A 16,202-nucleotide genomic window follows, 5' to 3' on the forward strand; every position below is an offset into this window, starting at 1 on the left:
GGTAAAAAAAGTTATTTTCTGGTTTTGCTTATCAGATTCTATGTCCATGCTTACGCTTAACAAATTAAGAATATTAAATATTAATAAAAGAAATTGATGGTTTATATACTATAGGCAATTATGTCTTGAGTGTAATTTGTGCTTACAGGCCCACCAGCGGCTGAGCGGTAAAATCACCCAACACTGGTAGGTCCGACCTGGGTTAGATTCCAGGCGAACGGCCTGGCTGCACGGGTGCTTCCGTGGTTTTCTCCGTTTGTAACGTTTATGCAAACCAGTTTGGTTAGAATATCCTCTACATTGGCATTACTCCCCTTAGGCAAAGAGCCCTAGTGTGCTTTGTCATAATGAACTAAACCAAACCATTTGTGCATACAAGGTGTCCAGAATTAAAGAAACCTATTTCAAAGCTGCCTATAGGCGAAACCAGCAATCATAAAGTCGTTACATTTTTGTGGCAGACTTAATGAAGGGATGGGAAATTTCTTTCATCTAAAAAAGCTTATTAACCCCAAAACAAGTTTGCAATTTGGGAACCAGAAAATCCGCACCCTATCTTAGAAGTTTCGTGGCATTGACCAAAAGTGACGGCATGATGTGGATTTTCTGTATCATTTATTCCTCGAGGAGTTCAGCTTTACAGGTACACTGACATGCCTGAAAACCGGGCAGTGATAAGCATTTCTCTTAGAGTACGGAATTGTTCCGACTCTGCCTTTGCACGCACAGTTTTAATGCTAGAAGCAGTTCTCAACATATTGCACGGTGTGTTATGAATGCTCGTAACGTTACTTTACAGAAGAAAAAGTGTCATCAGTCAGCACTTTCGTAATGTGTGGCCCCTCCAATTTCCAGACAATAATCCATGCAATTTTAGGCTTTTGAAACATCAGGTAAGTTGTGATAATTCAAGAACTTTAATTTATAAACTTAAAGCCAGCATTTCACGCCTCTTCAGTCTTTCTCAGCACCTTTACCTGATCTTATAGCCAGCATTTTAAGCCGCATATTCAACATTTCACAGAATATATTTAGATCAACTGTTAAACATGTCATCTTGCGATTTCAGATAGTAGCTGAAAATGATGACCATCATGTGACGCATATTTTGTTGTAATAAAACTAAAAAAAATTGACAAGTTCTTATTAAAGGTGTGCCTAAATGTGCAATTTATTAATACAATGCCCTCTGGTGGCGAAATTAGTAAAATTTTTGTCCTCTTAAAGTCATTCTCATCCCTTCATATAGTCTTCCAAACAATTCACAATTTTCTGAAGACTAGTTTTGCCTGCATTTAGCTTTGAAATAGGGTTATTTAATTCCGGTCACACTGTATTTTAAATTTATTCCCTTAGTTATAATACTGCAAACATTGTGTTAATCAAAAAGTAAAGAATTTAGAAAACCGAAACTAGGGTATAAATGTAAAAGAAAGTGGAGATGAAAGAATTAAAAGGCAAAAATTGGTATAAATGTTTTTTTAAACGACCGAAAGAAAAAACTTAATTATAGAAAGTCCTGAGGAAATAGTTTTGTTGAAAATATAAATCATACTTTTTCAGGAAGTGGAGTATAATATTTAAACTGAGCCAGAAAGAAGTATCCTCCATAGCTTCGAATACGATTAATGAAAATAACTCTCTTTCTGAAGATATGCGATTAAAAAAAGAAGAAGACTTTAAATTTCACCCTTAAATTATGATACTGAGCAATTATTTCGGGCATACGCGAAGCGACTATGAGTGTTGACGTTTAGAGAGAATGGCGTCATTCTCCAGATTTTGGTCTTTCACGGTAACATGCTCTATATGTAAAAACCAATAACTTAAATTTATATTAATTGGCATTTGACATTATCATACTTGAAGCATATAAATAAATTTGATAGTTAACGGGAGCTTAGTAAAAACTGTGGTCTGTGCTGAAAAAATACTACTTGATAATATATCTTCGATTGTATGCTGTTCTTTGAAGCAAAATATGACTAATCATGACGTCATACAATCACCATATCTAAACAGCAATTATGATGACCTTTCAGTCATAGACCAGGTATGACGGCCTGGGCTACTCATAGTCCAGCCCGGCTGCATTTGCGTGGTTTTCCACGTGTGTATCGTGTATACTATACAGTTTTCCTTAGAACGTCTCCCACGAAGGGAGTTTTCCTTAGAACGTCTCTCCTCAGGCAGATAGCCCTTGAGTATTTTGCTATGCTCAAATAAAACAATAACCATAGCCCAGCGCTTATACGCTATTAAAGTTATTAAATAAACTTTCGATCTATTAATATGTTTTGAAATGGCAAAGGATAAATAGGGTGACGTATACAGTTTCCATTTGTTTGCGTTGAACACCCCATCAGAATAGCCATCTATGCTAAGAAATCCTATGTCAGTGGAAAGCTAGGAGTTAAGCAATTAACTTACCATAAACCGTTGGATGATACATTTGGGGATTTCGGTTGCGGAAGCATTTATTAGAACAGGCTGTGTTACAGACGTCGAAGCGTCTATAAGAGACGTTCATACGCATTCCATGGAAGTCTTCTCAACCCTCGAACAATCCAAGCAGAAAGAGGACATTGTTTTCATAGTTCATTTATGTCTGTGGTATCCGTAGTATATAAATGTCTATGTTTACACTGTTACTTCAGAATTACGTACAACTAACAGAAACACTCAAATCTTCTGATGCGATACGTGCCAATCCATATAACCCAAAAGTCTCAGCAACACACCTTTTTATGATTAACAACCAATGTCAACTAAGAGCAGAAAACACTCACTTTTAAAGTCTCCAGGTCACTGATATGATCATTGTTAATTATGCCAGGTATAAAATGTCTATATAATGAAAAATGTTCTAGTTAAGGAATGAGGCGTAACCATTTTCTAATTGTTAAATTAATTGAGAATCCTTTTACTGTTTGGTTTTTATTACGACAAAACTCTTATTTAAGTTTTTCTGCAGTTAATCAAAAGGCATCAACAGACAAAAATGAAGAAGCTTTCTCAAATTTATTTTAACTGCTTTCATTCATTATTTTTACTTTTTCAAACAAGAGACATTTTAGATAAAACCTTTCAAAAAAAAAAAAAAAAAAAAAAAAAAAAAAGGCTCCTTTCTTCTGACGAATTAGAAACAGGAAATAGATGAAGTTTAAATATTTATGCTTATCTACATGGTTTGTCATCATGTCAGGCCAGTAGTTTAGCAATGAAAAACTCCTTAGGCTTGCGTAATGGAGGAAATTCTTTTATACATGATAAAAAACTAAATGCTAGGAACTAATGCGAAATTAAATTCCAAGAGACAAAACAAGAAAGTATTTAAATTTACTTTATTCTAATGCATTCTCCAGCCAAACGTTTCCAAGAAGTCTCAAATATTAACTTTTGCTTGTCACAAATCCATTTATGGTGTTAGAAATAACGTTACATCATTCATATTTAATCCATTTCAGTATCCACATATTTTCACTATTTATGTGTTTTTCAATATTTAAATGCCTTGTGCACCATACAGCATAACACAAAGATTACAGAGTTAAGTAAAAAATACAAACAACACAACACAAAATAAAATAAAATTTACAAATTCACACATGAAACGTGCAAAATAAATATACAAAAGGAATATAATGTCATTTTATCTTGAACAAACACATGGAGAGTGAAAGGAAACTAAATTTTTAAAGAATTTAACTAGGAAATGATGTTTTCTTCCATGCATAAGCTTTGAACCGTAGACCAATAAATGTTCAACATTTTTCACTCCCCGAAGATAGAGGAATATATATATAGGAAGATATAGCAAGCTTGTATGACACAGCTTAAATCTCTTCAGATCTGAATTGAAATTACCGTGACCAGTCAGAAGTGCAATAATTTCAAAATTGCAGATAAATTGTTTATTGCCAAGTTTGTGAAGAATAATTTATCAATTGAGAGAAAAATGATTTAGTGAGAAAAGTAGTAGAAGGATTTATATATAATTAATTCCATCTGAGAAATGCTTTGCTCCAGCTTTGCTTCTTGAAGAATGATTTAATCAGTATCATTGGGGAGCTAATCTTAAGGTTTGAAGTTTAGTTTGCCGACCAATCAGCCCTTTAATTTCTTAGATTGTCAATGTGGTGATGTACATGAGAAAAGATAACATCAACACCTTTATCTTAGAGACCAATTTAAGATATTGAAGAATCGCATAAGAGGTGAAAAATAATTTCTTACAGGAGAAGGTATTCATAAGAGGATATAAGGATGAAAGAGAGTTACTCCAAATAAAATAATTACAGCTTAACGAACAATGATTCGATACAACTTAACGAACAATGAATCTCTTAATTGATTCACTAATTTGCCTTTAAAAATTCATTGCATTCATTGGGAACTTTAATGAGAAAAAACAACATAAACTATATCTACTCGATTATTAATTTTCCCCCATCTATGTAACATTCAACTGGGGAATGTTACTCAACGAAATTGTCGTAAATTATAGTTTGAATTGGTCAGCAGAGTTAAGAATAACCTTATAACACACATTTGGGTATCGAACCTAACTTTGCTGATATTATCTTTAAATTCTTCATTAAATCTTTAAATCGTGTAAATATCTTTAAATCGTGCAAAACAGGAAGATCAATCCGGGGAAAACCAGCAAATGCGAAACAGGATTCATAGCTGATTGCTGTGTAGCTACGCGCATCTATTAGTAAAATTCTTTGAATTATGCGAAGAATACGGGAATTAATCTTCTTTTTTGCGTCTCACACTCTAGAAGCATAGCATACAAAAACGACTATCCCTGTTTATAAATCATGCCAACAACAATAGATTTTAAACAAAAGTCATTGCATGAGACACAATTAAGTCCTCTGATTGTTTTATCAGATGTTTCGAATAAATACATAACATGATTTTTACAGCAAAACTTATCAAGAATAATGACTAAATATTGAATTTCATTCACTGTTTGTAGTAAAATATTACCAAGGTACAATTGTCTGTTTGTACAAACGAAATGCTTTCTTTGATTTATCATAATGCTAGATTTCTTAGGATTAAACTCCAACGTTTGCTCTCTAGACCAATATGAAACCCTACTTAAGGATATTCTGAACCATATTCAAAGAGTATGTATATATTTTCCTTGAAAACGAATCATTAGATCATAAGCAAAAGTAATTGTTTTGCAGCCTGGACAATCTGGGGTCTGGTGAGAAAAATCATTCATTAATAAATTCCATATTAATTGTCTGAAAACGAAACCTTGAGGGCAACCTCTTTCCAAAGTATTTGATAATCTCTTTCCGAAAGGAGTAGAAACATGGCAAAGGCGAGCAATCGATCTATCATGCAGAAAATCTTTAATAAGGCAAAACTTATTACATGGAATCTCAATTATCTTTAAAGAGGCAAGAGTTTCAATCCGTCAAGCGTGGTAAAAAGCACATTTAATACAAATGAACACTTAGAAGTGAATCTAAATTTCTCTTCTTACTTTCATCCACTCTATACTTTAGGAGAGCATCTTCATGCTATGCGGGCTAAAACCAAATTATGCGTTATTTAATAGTTTTCTGTAGAACCAGTAGAACCTATGCAGAAACCAGTTATTTATATTAAGAAACAGGTTTTTCTAGGCATTTTTCTGAAGTGGGATTTGTATTATTTGTATAACAGATTTGTTCAATGCGAATAATGTCAGAATTTTACAGGGCAAAATATTTTTCTCAAGAAGGATTTCATATAGTATTGGCTGCTTAGTGTCCTGAACAATTTTTATGCGAGAAGGTGACATTATTTTCCCATGTCATTAAGGGTATAAAAGGAATGTTTTGGAATGTGATGATTTTGGATGGTGAATGAAATAACAGAAAATTATGGAAACACAGATTTGGTTTTTTGTTTTACAAATTTCTTTCTTACGACAGATGCTGTTCTATATTTTTCGTTTCAAGTTGTAGGACTCTAATATATCTAGAAGCTTGTGTCAAAGTCCTGCAGAATCTCCTGGACTAATAGCGAGTTATCACTTAGTCTGTAACAAAATTAGCAAAATTATGAGGATATTAAAATGAGTTTATTTTTAAATTTAACTCTTAAATTAACAGAAAGGCATAGATTGTGCAACAGATGTATCTCTTTTTTTCGGCAACAGGCTTCCGAAAATTTTCGCTAATGTTTTTCTCTTATTTCCACCTACGCATATCTACTGACCTGAGCTCCAGGAAATCTAGAATATACGGCAACAACCTGAGTAATTTTAACTTAGTGAATCCTGCACAGTTTGTTTCCTTATACCAATTTCACTAGCTATGCCTTTCTTAGAATAAAATCTATTAAATCATCTGCCTTAGTCTGGTGCTTACCATAAAATTCAGATTCTAACTTAGCCCTATATTTAACTACAGGAATGTTTTCAAAAGTGCGTATTGAAATACTTTAAACTTATATTTCTCACTTCCTAGTTCACCTAGTGAGTATTTTCGAATACATTTGTACCAGTTCTGGGGTTGACCTCGCAGTACAGCAGTAGCTATGCATAGCACAGCAGTTGCAAACGCTGCAAAGCAGTTGTGATTCAATAATCTCAGAAAATATTATCAGAATAGTTTTGACCGAAACAATATAAAGAAAATTCTAGAAATTGGAGTCCAGTACCTTACTTAGCAGGCGATGCATTCCCCCCTCTGAAACAATAAAATATTCTTCAGTGTCATTGCCTTATTTTAATGTTTAGGAAGTGAGGTCTCACCTTCAGGGAATATGAATTTCCCGCTCCATGGGAGACTTTTCTCGTCACTGAGAGAGCAAAAACAGCGCAGCGCACACAGACCTCTCGGTGAAATGATAAACCAGTAAGTTTTGCCAATACTGAACCTACAGGCGCAATACTGATTGCTGGTTTCAATTTCGTCAGAAACATCCAATTGACTTGAACAAGGTCCGATAATTTTGCGCCACTGCAGTTCGTTACCTGAGAATTTCAGTGACATTCGTGCAATAATCGGTACGATTATGCTTCTTTATCTGAAAGTTTTAACGCCGCCGGTCAGCAATGATATTGATAGCCAAGATATTTGATCGTCTAAGAAAGATTATAGGAAAGCCATAAACCTGGCAGTTCCTATAATGATAATGATTGTGGCTTTCTAGTAAAGCCATAATAAGAAGAAGTTCTCGTACGCCGGTCGCGGACACTTAGCCGACAACCACTTAGCCGAGGGGACACTTAGCCGACAAGACATTTAGCCGACAGGGACACTTAGCCGACATGGACACTTAGCCGACAGGACATTTAGCCGGCAGGACATTTAGCCGACCCGGAGACTTAACCGACAGGTCATTTAGCCGACATAGACACTTAGCCGACAAGACACTTAGCCGACAAGGGCACTTAGCCGACAGGATATTTTGCCGACACAGAGAGTTAGCCGTCAGGACATTTAGCTACGGGACACTTAACTGTCAACATATTTAGTCGACAGGACACTAAGCTGACAGTGACGTTTAGCTAACCACGTACCCAATAATTATTCAAATTTACTATCAATTACAAAATTTCTCGACTTCTCCATAAGTTCAATATTTAAGTTGTTTTTTCATTATCAGTATAATTCATTTTTCGATTCTTAAATATCTCATATTTACTTTTAATTATTATGTTAATTTAGCATTGTTTGATATGTATCCATGTATTTTATAAGAAATAGACCAACCCAAATGGGTTTTCTTCCTTGCCTTGGCGCATTGCCGGCTGTCACCTTGACCACATCCGGAAGAGTAGGGACAACTTGCAGAAACTTAACAATAGTTAACAATTGCAGCGCGTATAATTTTCAAGAAAAAGCTGGTGATAGCGTCTCATTTTACAAATTAGAATTTTTAGATATTTTTATTTTTGAAACTGAGATTGATTTTTAAAAATTTAGCATGTTTACCAAGTATAATTAATGTTCTAAATAATAATAAAGCTGTTGCACACTTTCAGGTCTGGATATTTTTTTTAGCTTTTCCTATGCTGTAAGTACATTTTTATCTTCCTCTTTTAAAAAATAATATTTTAAATCTGAACTAATAGAAAAATTGAAACAAACGATTTTCTCTTACAATTTTTATGCTTTTTATTGGTGTAAATAAGTAAAAAATACTAAAATCGAAAAAATGGATTTTTGAAAGTTTTTGTTTGAAATTCTTAATTGTGCTGCTTTTTAAAAATTACATCTGAATATTATAGCATAATATTCTACAAAATATTGCTACCCCAGCAGTAGTTGTTCGGATCGAATCGGATCGTGCTGTTTGGTGTATATTGGCAAAATTGATAAAGCACTGAAATTTCTCGTCAGGGAATACGACTGAAATTTTGAAAGGAAAAAAGAATTTTTTTAGCTTTTATTTTTTTTAGCATTTCACAAAACATTGCTGATAGAAAACTAAATTACAGTTATTATGTATTTATTTTAAAAGCCACGTAAAAAGTTGTATTTTAAATTTACTGAACTATCTTTTGTTAGCATATATACTTGCATTCAAAATATTTATGCACGTGCTTTTAGGTATCAAGATGCTTTTGAATTATCTATGAAATTTTAATAATAATAGTTATTCCCTCTGCTTACGAAAGCAGAGTGTACCAAATAACAGGAGATCTGCATCATGGGCTTATTTACTTCACCGAAATTCTACACAATTATATTTAAAATTTCTCGAAAGAGTCCTTATATTAAATATTTATCGAGGAAGAAGAACTCACTACTCAGCAATATATGTATATCAAAACTGATGCTAAAGTTCTTAGTAATAATCATTATAAATGAGTCTACATATTACAACAGATTTAATCATTATAAATGTGTCTATATAAGTAACATGCAACTTCTTTTATAGTGAAGGAATAAATTGCACTACGTTTTACAATAGAAAACATAAAACATATGCTTAAATTAGAAATTTCCTTCACGTATAGTTTTGTATCTATTTCATTATTTTCTGGGTTGGCTTTCTTTTTATGCAAGCATTTAAATTCAAAATAAGGCGTAAATAAGAAGTAAATTTTCAGTTTCCACAAATAGTGGATCAGAATAAGAAAGATTAGGATTTAGCCACTGAAATTATGCACACTGTTGAACGTTTAATATTCCTTTTCTAAATGTTTCTGCTCTGAGTCTTTTTAAATAAGGTATAAATTTCTTGATGATTATCATAAAACACATTATTAAAACACATAAAAAACTAGACCAAAAGGAGTAGGAAAAATGTATCTACTAAAACAAAATTTTAAGGATTGAAATAAGTGAAAATTAATTTTGAATTCTATGTTTCGACGTTCAGATTGATTTCTTGAAAATATTGGTTTGTTGAATTTGTAGTATATTCTGACGTTGTAAAATATTCTGTTTAATGAGAAAATATAATTTATTGTTTGTGTTTAAAAATTTACATATTATTAATATTTTCAATACGATTTTTTTTTTTTTTTTTTGCTTTGTCTTTTAGGTAAGTGACGTTAAAATGGAAATTTTAGATATAGTGACAAGGATGGTATTCATGACTGTTTCAAATAAAAAATTAGTTCTTCAAGTGTTTGCACTCAGTTTAAATGTCTGGGCGAAACAGCTTTATTAAGGTTAATAGGAATCTTTACAAACCGTAACTCTGCGTGCGACATTCCAGGTCTCCTACTGAAACACATTATGATTCAACAAAACTCACGACTGGCTGAGTCATAGTCAATATTGTTATGATTTAATAAATTCATATTTGATATGATTTCATGCAACTCAAGTAGATCTTATTTATGTATATTTTAACGTTTCTGATTTCTGCACACATTTTCCTTCTTGTCTTACATCAATGTTTCATATAATTAAAATAAACGGAATTTGAAAAATGAAAGTGTGTGTGTGTGTGTGTAATTATGGCAAAGCCTCGAGGGCTATCTGCCTAAGAGGAGGGATGCCTTCGTGGAGGGCTTTCTAAGGGAAACTGGCTCGTATACACGTTACACATGGGGAAAACCACGAAAACGCCCATGCAGCCAGCCCGTTCGCGGGATTCGAACCTCGGACCGAACTACCAGTGTTCAGCGACTTTACCGCTCGGCCGCTGGTGGGCTGAAAAATGAAAGGAATTTTTTATCATAACTGTAAAATTTAAATAACTAACGAATATTTTTCTTAGATATGATGCGATATAATTGGGACAGCATCTGATCTTAAATTTGGGTTATTAATTAAAAAGAATAGCAGTTGTTTATGTTAAAATTTGCAGAATGAGTTATTATGTTAAAATATGCAGATGTAATTTAGAAATGTTACTCTTTTTTTTAATTTTTGGATACTCTGTGTAAAATATCAAAAAATTGGCAATTATTTTTTATATTATTATATTTTTATTTTATTTAATTGAGTTGTTTCGTTTCTGTTTCAGTTTTGATTTGTGTTCTTCCTGTTACCTTATTAACTGCCATTTCAAACTGCATCAGCGAACAGGAAACTAGTATGAGAGAGAAGAGAAACGAAGATGTATCTATACAATAAGACCATATTAAATGTAAACTGCTGTGTAAGTAGTTACAGTTCCCAGATTTGAGCGTCTAAAAATTTTTGAGTAATTCACGAACACTATCGTGATTCTTTTATGATCACTATTTGGTGCTACCTTATAAGTAAAGCAAAAGATAAACATAATGAGATAAACATAATAAGGACTGGGAACCCAATAGTTTAATGAAATCTTGTTGCTTATTACACAGTAATAATAGTAAGCAAGATAATTTTAGTAATAATAATAAGCAACTGGACAGAAATAATGCTAAAAGGCTGTCCACGGGTTTAATACAGTTACAAAAGGATATTACAGTTTATAAAGTTCACTAGCGGAGTCCTTTTGACTCCATATTCACAGGATGAAAAAGTTCATTAAAGTTATGCAACATAAAGAACGACTTGACAAAGATCTAAGCAGTAGGAGAAGGGTCGTTACAGAATTTTTTGAAACTTCGGATACTGATGAAGAGAGATTGAATGCACTTCGTATATTATCTATTCAGAAACAGCTTTATCTGAGAGATCTATTGAGATTGATCTATATTATCTATTGAGAAACAGCTTCTTCTTCTTCAAAGCCCTTATTTTATGAAGATGTAATCTTGAATTTTCTATTCAAAATAGATGAATAGAACTCACATTCAAATATTTAAATTCTAGTGAGTCCAAGTGTTATTTCAAGGCTATTTTGATTTCATTTTAGACTTCAAGTATTGTTATTTCAGTAAACCAAATAGTATGTATAACTTCAACGTGAATTATTTATATAAATAATAGATTTTATAGTACTTAAAATAAGCGATGAGTTTTAAATTTTTATTATTTATACTTATATTTTTATTTATGTGTTAATATAAAAATACATAACAATTAAGTATTGAATATGCATAATGCCAATCCTCATTCATTAATATAGATGTCTTTTAAATTTCGTGTTTAGCAGCATTCCCTTTATGAAAAGGCAAGATACGTGCCTGTCTTGATATTATGATACAAATGAGTTAATTGCATTGAAAGAGTATGTTCAGGCACAAATCTTATTCAAAACACATGGATATTTTAAGTTTGTAAATCTAAAAGCTATCTGAGAGAAATATTTAAATATAAAATTGTTACCGAAAAAATATTATTGACTTTTCTACCCATTTCTTACCTAGCAGAAACAAGCAAGTCAATAATTTACTAAAGAAAACAAGAAACAAGCTGAATATTTCTGAATGAATAAGTTAAAGAATTACTTTAAATAATTTTATGTTAAATTTAAAAATAGGGGGCATCAAAACATCAAGCGCAGTCATCGCTTTCTCTTTCGTGCAATTAATATCGGTGATTTTGTTTTGGAAAACTTGTTTATATTTATCAAATGGAAAATAATAAGAATGCAAAAAATAATCAAGCATAAATATAATAAACAGTTTTTCTTACAACTTTTCTTCATATTCTTATTCTTTTTGTTATCTTTTAAGTTATTTAAATAAAATTATTCACATTATGATTATTTTGTATGCTGCTTAATGTAGAGGGAAACAGGGTCGATGAAGAAAATCATTTTTTTAAAAGGGGGTCCAATCAGGAAAAAGGTTGAGCATTCCTGGTCTAAAAATAAATCTGTTTTGAAAACTGCTAAATTTGTGAGCCTTTTGAGATGCTGACCGTATGAAACCATCTTATGAGCGGGTAGATATGCGATAAAATAAATTAATGTATAGCAACTCTTTCAGCTGTTACGTTCTTTAGGCAGCGTTTGGTAGTATTAAGCTGACCTTCATTCAGGTTTGTTTTTCTGTTGTTGCAATTTAACTTGCAAGCACAAGTATCCGCTAGCCGCGATTGCTTCGCGAATATTAAGTCAGGCTGAGATAAGATTTAGATAGGCTTGTTAATTTTTTATTTAAATTGAATGTATGTTTGTTTAACAGCAAGTCGGCGAAGTTCTATTCCTGTTCATGTTTTCCGGTTTGCGTAATTAGCAGGACGACGTGTCAATTAATATTTTCATTTTAATTGTGATACTTCTCGTTAATAGTCTAAAAAAGTAGTTTGGCAGTTTTCTACAGTTACTGAATTGTTAAGTGATTGCCAATTAAATATAACTTACTTTAAATTGTTTAGCACAACCGTATATATTTTAATGAACGCAGTGTATTAATAGGAATAATTTCCTTCTTAGGAACTTTTTATCGTAGAAAACGTTCTTTCTAAAATATACTTACAAAATTTATTTGTCCTCTAATTAATTTATGAGATAAGTGAAATGACCGTTTTGATCCATTCCTTCGAATTACGAATTAACAGACTAAGTAAACTTAATAACAATTGATATAAAATGCAAATTTATCTCTTAAATCTGGGATAAAATAGTGAAAAATAATCTTTTACGTTTAAAAGAACGTTTTAAACAAAATAAGTTGCAAACGAATACCAATGATATATCGAAATGAATTAGATATTTAAATGCGATAAAAATTATTTCTCAATAAAAACTTTATCATCGTCATACTTAACTTACCATAAGAAACTGGTTTCAAGCAAGGAGCTACACATAGAGAAGGAAAAGGTTGGCTGAAAGTTGGTGTTGACCGAGGAAATATAGAAAATGCAAGAAAGAAAAATTTTAATTTTTTCCGAGTAGCCGCTAAATGCAGGGCTAAAAAACTTCCGTTATTCCGATGTATTAAAACCTCAAGCTCCTGTATCGTAAAAATCACACATGCATTAATAATTCCTACATGAAGTGACTGAAAATAAAATCTCTCCAATAAATAAAACACAAAATGGAATTTCACGAAAGTAAAATACTAATTGTTTGTGCTGAAATGCCTAAAAAATTAACAAGAATAAAAGCAATTTTGTTGGAAAATATAGCTTATTTTTAAACCTTTTAATGCATCATCTCTCCTCCTTGAAATGTTTATTTAGGTTAGTCCTTATTTTAATATAATATAGTAGTTACTTCTACTTCTTTTCTTGCTGCCACTGTTTGCATTGAAAACGGACTGTTTCAACCTAATTGAGATGCAAAAACGAAACATGATTTACGTCATCTGAAAAGCCGATTCGTGCCGATAGCTGATTGGTTGCCATGAGATGACGTCATTCCTACTTCTGCTATAAGTATCTCGCGTCGCTCTGGCTCAACCCTTCTAGTTCCTGGTTTCCCGGCTGGTGAGTGAGCGGTTTCTAGCCCCTTCAAAGGATGCCTTGATTCCGGTTTGATGGTTCCAGATTAAAATTCTTCGAGGCTGTCCTGTGAGTAAATGCCGTGGGCGGCGTCCATGTTTCTTCAATGAGGGCGGAATTAAAAATACGTGAGCGGCGACGACTCCTTGTGCAAACGAAGTTAGGCCGGTTTTAAGTGGTTTCACATTAAAATTTTTCAGGTGTTTTCTTGACCATTGTTTATGGACTTATTGAATGGGTAGCCGGCTTTATTTTTAGGCTGCATAGTCACTATTTAGGACATCTTCATTTTTTTTTTTTTGTTTGTATAGAATGACAGTGTTTTGGAGTACAGGTAAAAATATTTGATGAATGATGATTATGTTGTGTTTTTCCTAATATTCTAATATTGTTGACATTTATTTTATGTGTTTTTATTTTTTATTATATTGTTAATAAATTTGTTAAGTTCAAAATCTTTTATTGTCTTCAATGTCTGCACAACATAACTCAGGGAGCTTTCATTGCTACCACTGCTAAATGTTTAATTTCTTTAAACTTTAAACTTTGCTTTAGCATCATTTTGGTTATGGGCCCAGCTCCTGAGTTATTTTTAGTGCAGACTTTTGAAGTTTAAAGTTAATTTAGGACTTAAGAGATTGGGGGGGGGCGATTTTTGTTAAAATTCAAATATGGCTACTGTTAGTGTCATGCATAATATTGCTAAACTTGATGCATGCAATTATTTTACATGGTCCAAAGATATGAAGTTTGTCTTGAATGAAAAAAATGCATGGCTTTTGGTCAAAGGTATTGAAAAATGTCCTGATTTAGATGATGTTAAGGGTATTGCAAAATAAATTATTGCCGACTATCAAAATAGAAGTCGATTGGCATTATCGTTAATTTATATGAATGTAAGCCCTGAATATAGAAACTTGATATGTGAAATTGATGACCCGGTAGTGGCATGGAATACTCTTGCCAAATATTTCCAGCCAGATTATCGGTCAAGACATATGTCCCTGTTTTCAGAGTTCTTAAATTGCAAAATCAAGCCAGATGAAAGTATTAGTTTCTTTTCTTCTAGATTAAAACGCGTAACTGAACAGTTAGCTGATATTAATCAGGCTGTAAGAGACTTATATATATGTTTCCAGTTCCTTAGGTTCCTTCCAGATAAATTTGATCAAGTAGTTCAGAATATTTTGAGGTGGCCAGATGAAAAGTTTATTTTTAAAAATGTTGAACTTGAAATTCTAGCAGAGGAAACGCGTCTTAATTTAAGAGAGATAGATAGGGAAAACTCCAATAAGACTATAGAAGTACAAAGTACTCACTGTGAATCCAAATTTAAGCAGATTAAAGGGCTCAAGTGTTATAAATGTGGCCGTCCAGGTCATATTCAAAAATACTGTAGAATGAAAGGTAATCTTTCCAGATCACCGTCACCTGCTTCTTCTGTTTCCTCAGCTGTATCTAGTAGTAATAAAACATCTTCTAAGTGTAAGAATAAACCCAAGTTGAGTAAAAGTAATAATTCCCATGCACAGTCCCATTTTATAGCTCAAGCCAATGTTAACAATTTGGAAGAAAATGATGATAGTTGAATCTTTGATACGGCTGCATCTCATCATTTTTGTAAAAATCGTGAATTGTTTGATACTTTTTCTCCTGTGAAAAATGAGAATATGCTAGTAGCTATTGATAGGGTAACTTTTCCAATTCATGGGAAGGGTACTGTTAAAATGAAATTTGGGGATACGGTTATTTTGCTTAAAGATGTGTTATATTCACCTGAACTGAGACGAAATTTAATATCTGGACCTAGGGTGGATATCAATGGAGCGAGATTTTATGGTAAAAATGGGCAAATTAAAGTTACTGATGATGAGAATTCAACTTTGTACAAGGCTAAGTTGATAGGAAGTAACTATCATGTATTCCCGAAAATAATCAAAAAGGGGGGCAAATCTGTAAAATTTGAGGCATCCACAGTTCAGCATAATAATAGTGAATTATGGCATGGTCGGTTTGGTCATATAAATTATGATACTATTGTCAGGACTAGTAAGAGACATTCAGTTCGAGGTCTTCCCGTGTTAAAGCACTCAGCTAATTTGTTTTGTGAACATTGCCAAATCAATAAGCAAAGACGAATCTCCTATAGACCCTTAGAAGGTATTCAAGTAAAGAGACCGCTTGAAAGGGTTTTCTCTGATGTATGGAACCTATTAACATTCCAGGTAGGAATGGTGAACGTTATTTTGTTTCCTTTATTGACGAATATTCTCGTTATGTGGTAGTATACCCCATTGTGGAGAAAAGTCAGGTGTTTGAAGTATTTGAAAGGCATATAGCACGTGCGGAAAGATCCTTGAACCTTAAGTTGAAATACTTTAGGACTGACAATGGGCGAGAATATGATAACGATCAATTCAGGTCATATTGTAATAAAAATGGTGTAAAGCACGAATTTAC

At 32.7% G+C, this 16,202-nt stretch overlaps 1 long non-coding RNA gene across 1 annotated transcript in view; it reads left to right on the plus strand.

Moving 5' to 3' along the window:
• LOC146993275 (uncharacterized) overlaps positions 1–11,977 on the plus strand; it is a 336,863-nt gene extending 324,886 nt beyond the window's left edge. Inside the window, exons 2-3 of the long non-coding RNA XR_015038521.1 lie at positions 8,003–8,034; positions 10,444–11,977. This is a non-coding gene — a long non-coding RNA (uncharacterized LOC146993275). The remainder of the gene's footprint in view (positions 1–8,002; positions 8,035–10,443) is intronic.
• Positions 11,978–16,202: the final 4,225 nt, after the last annotated feature.

This window comes from Stegodyphus dumicola, chromosome X1 (assembly GCF_044657685.1).
Source record: "Stegodyphus dumicola isolate Sdum_Otavi_A_Nest chromosome X1, ASM4465768v1".
Lineage (NCBI taxonomy): Eukaryota > Metazoa > Arthropoda > Arachnida > Araneae > Eresidae > Stegodyphus > Stegodyphus dumicola.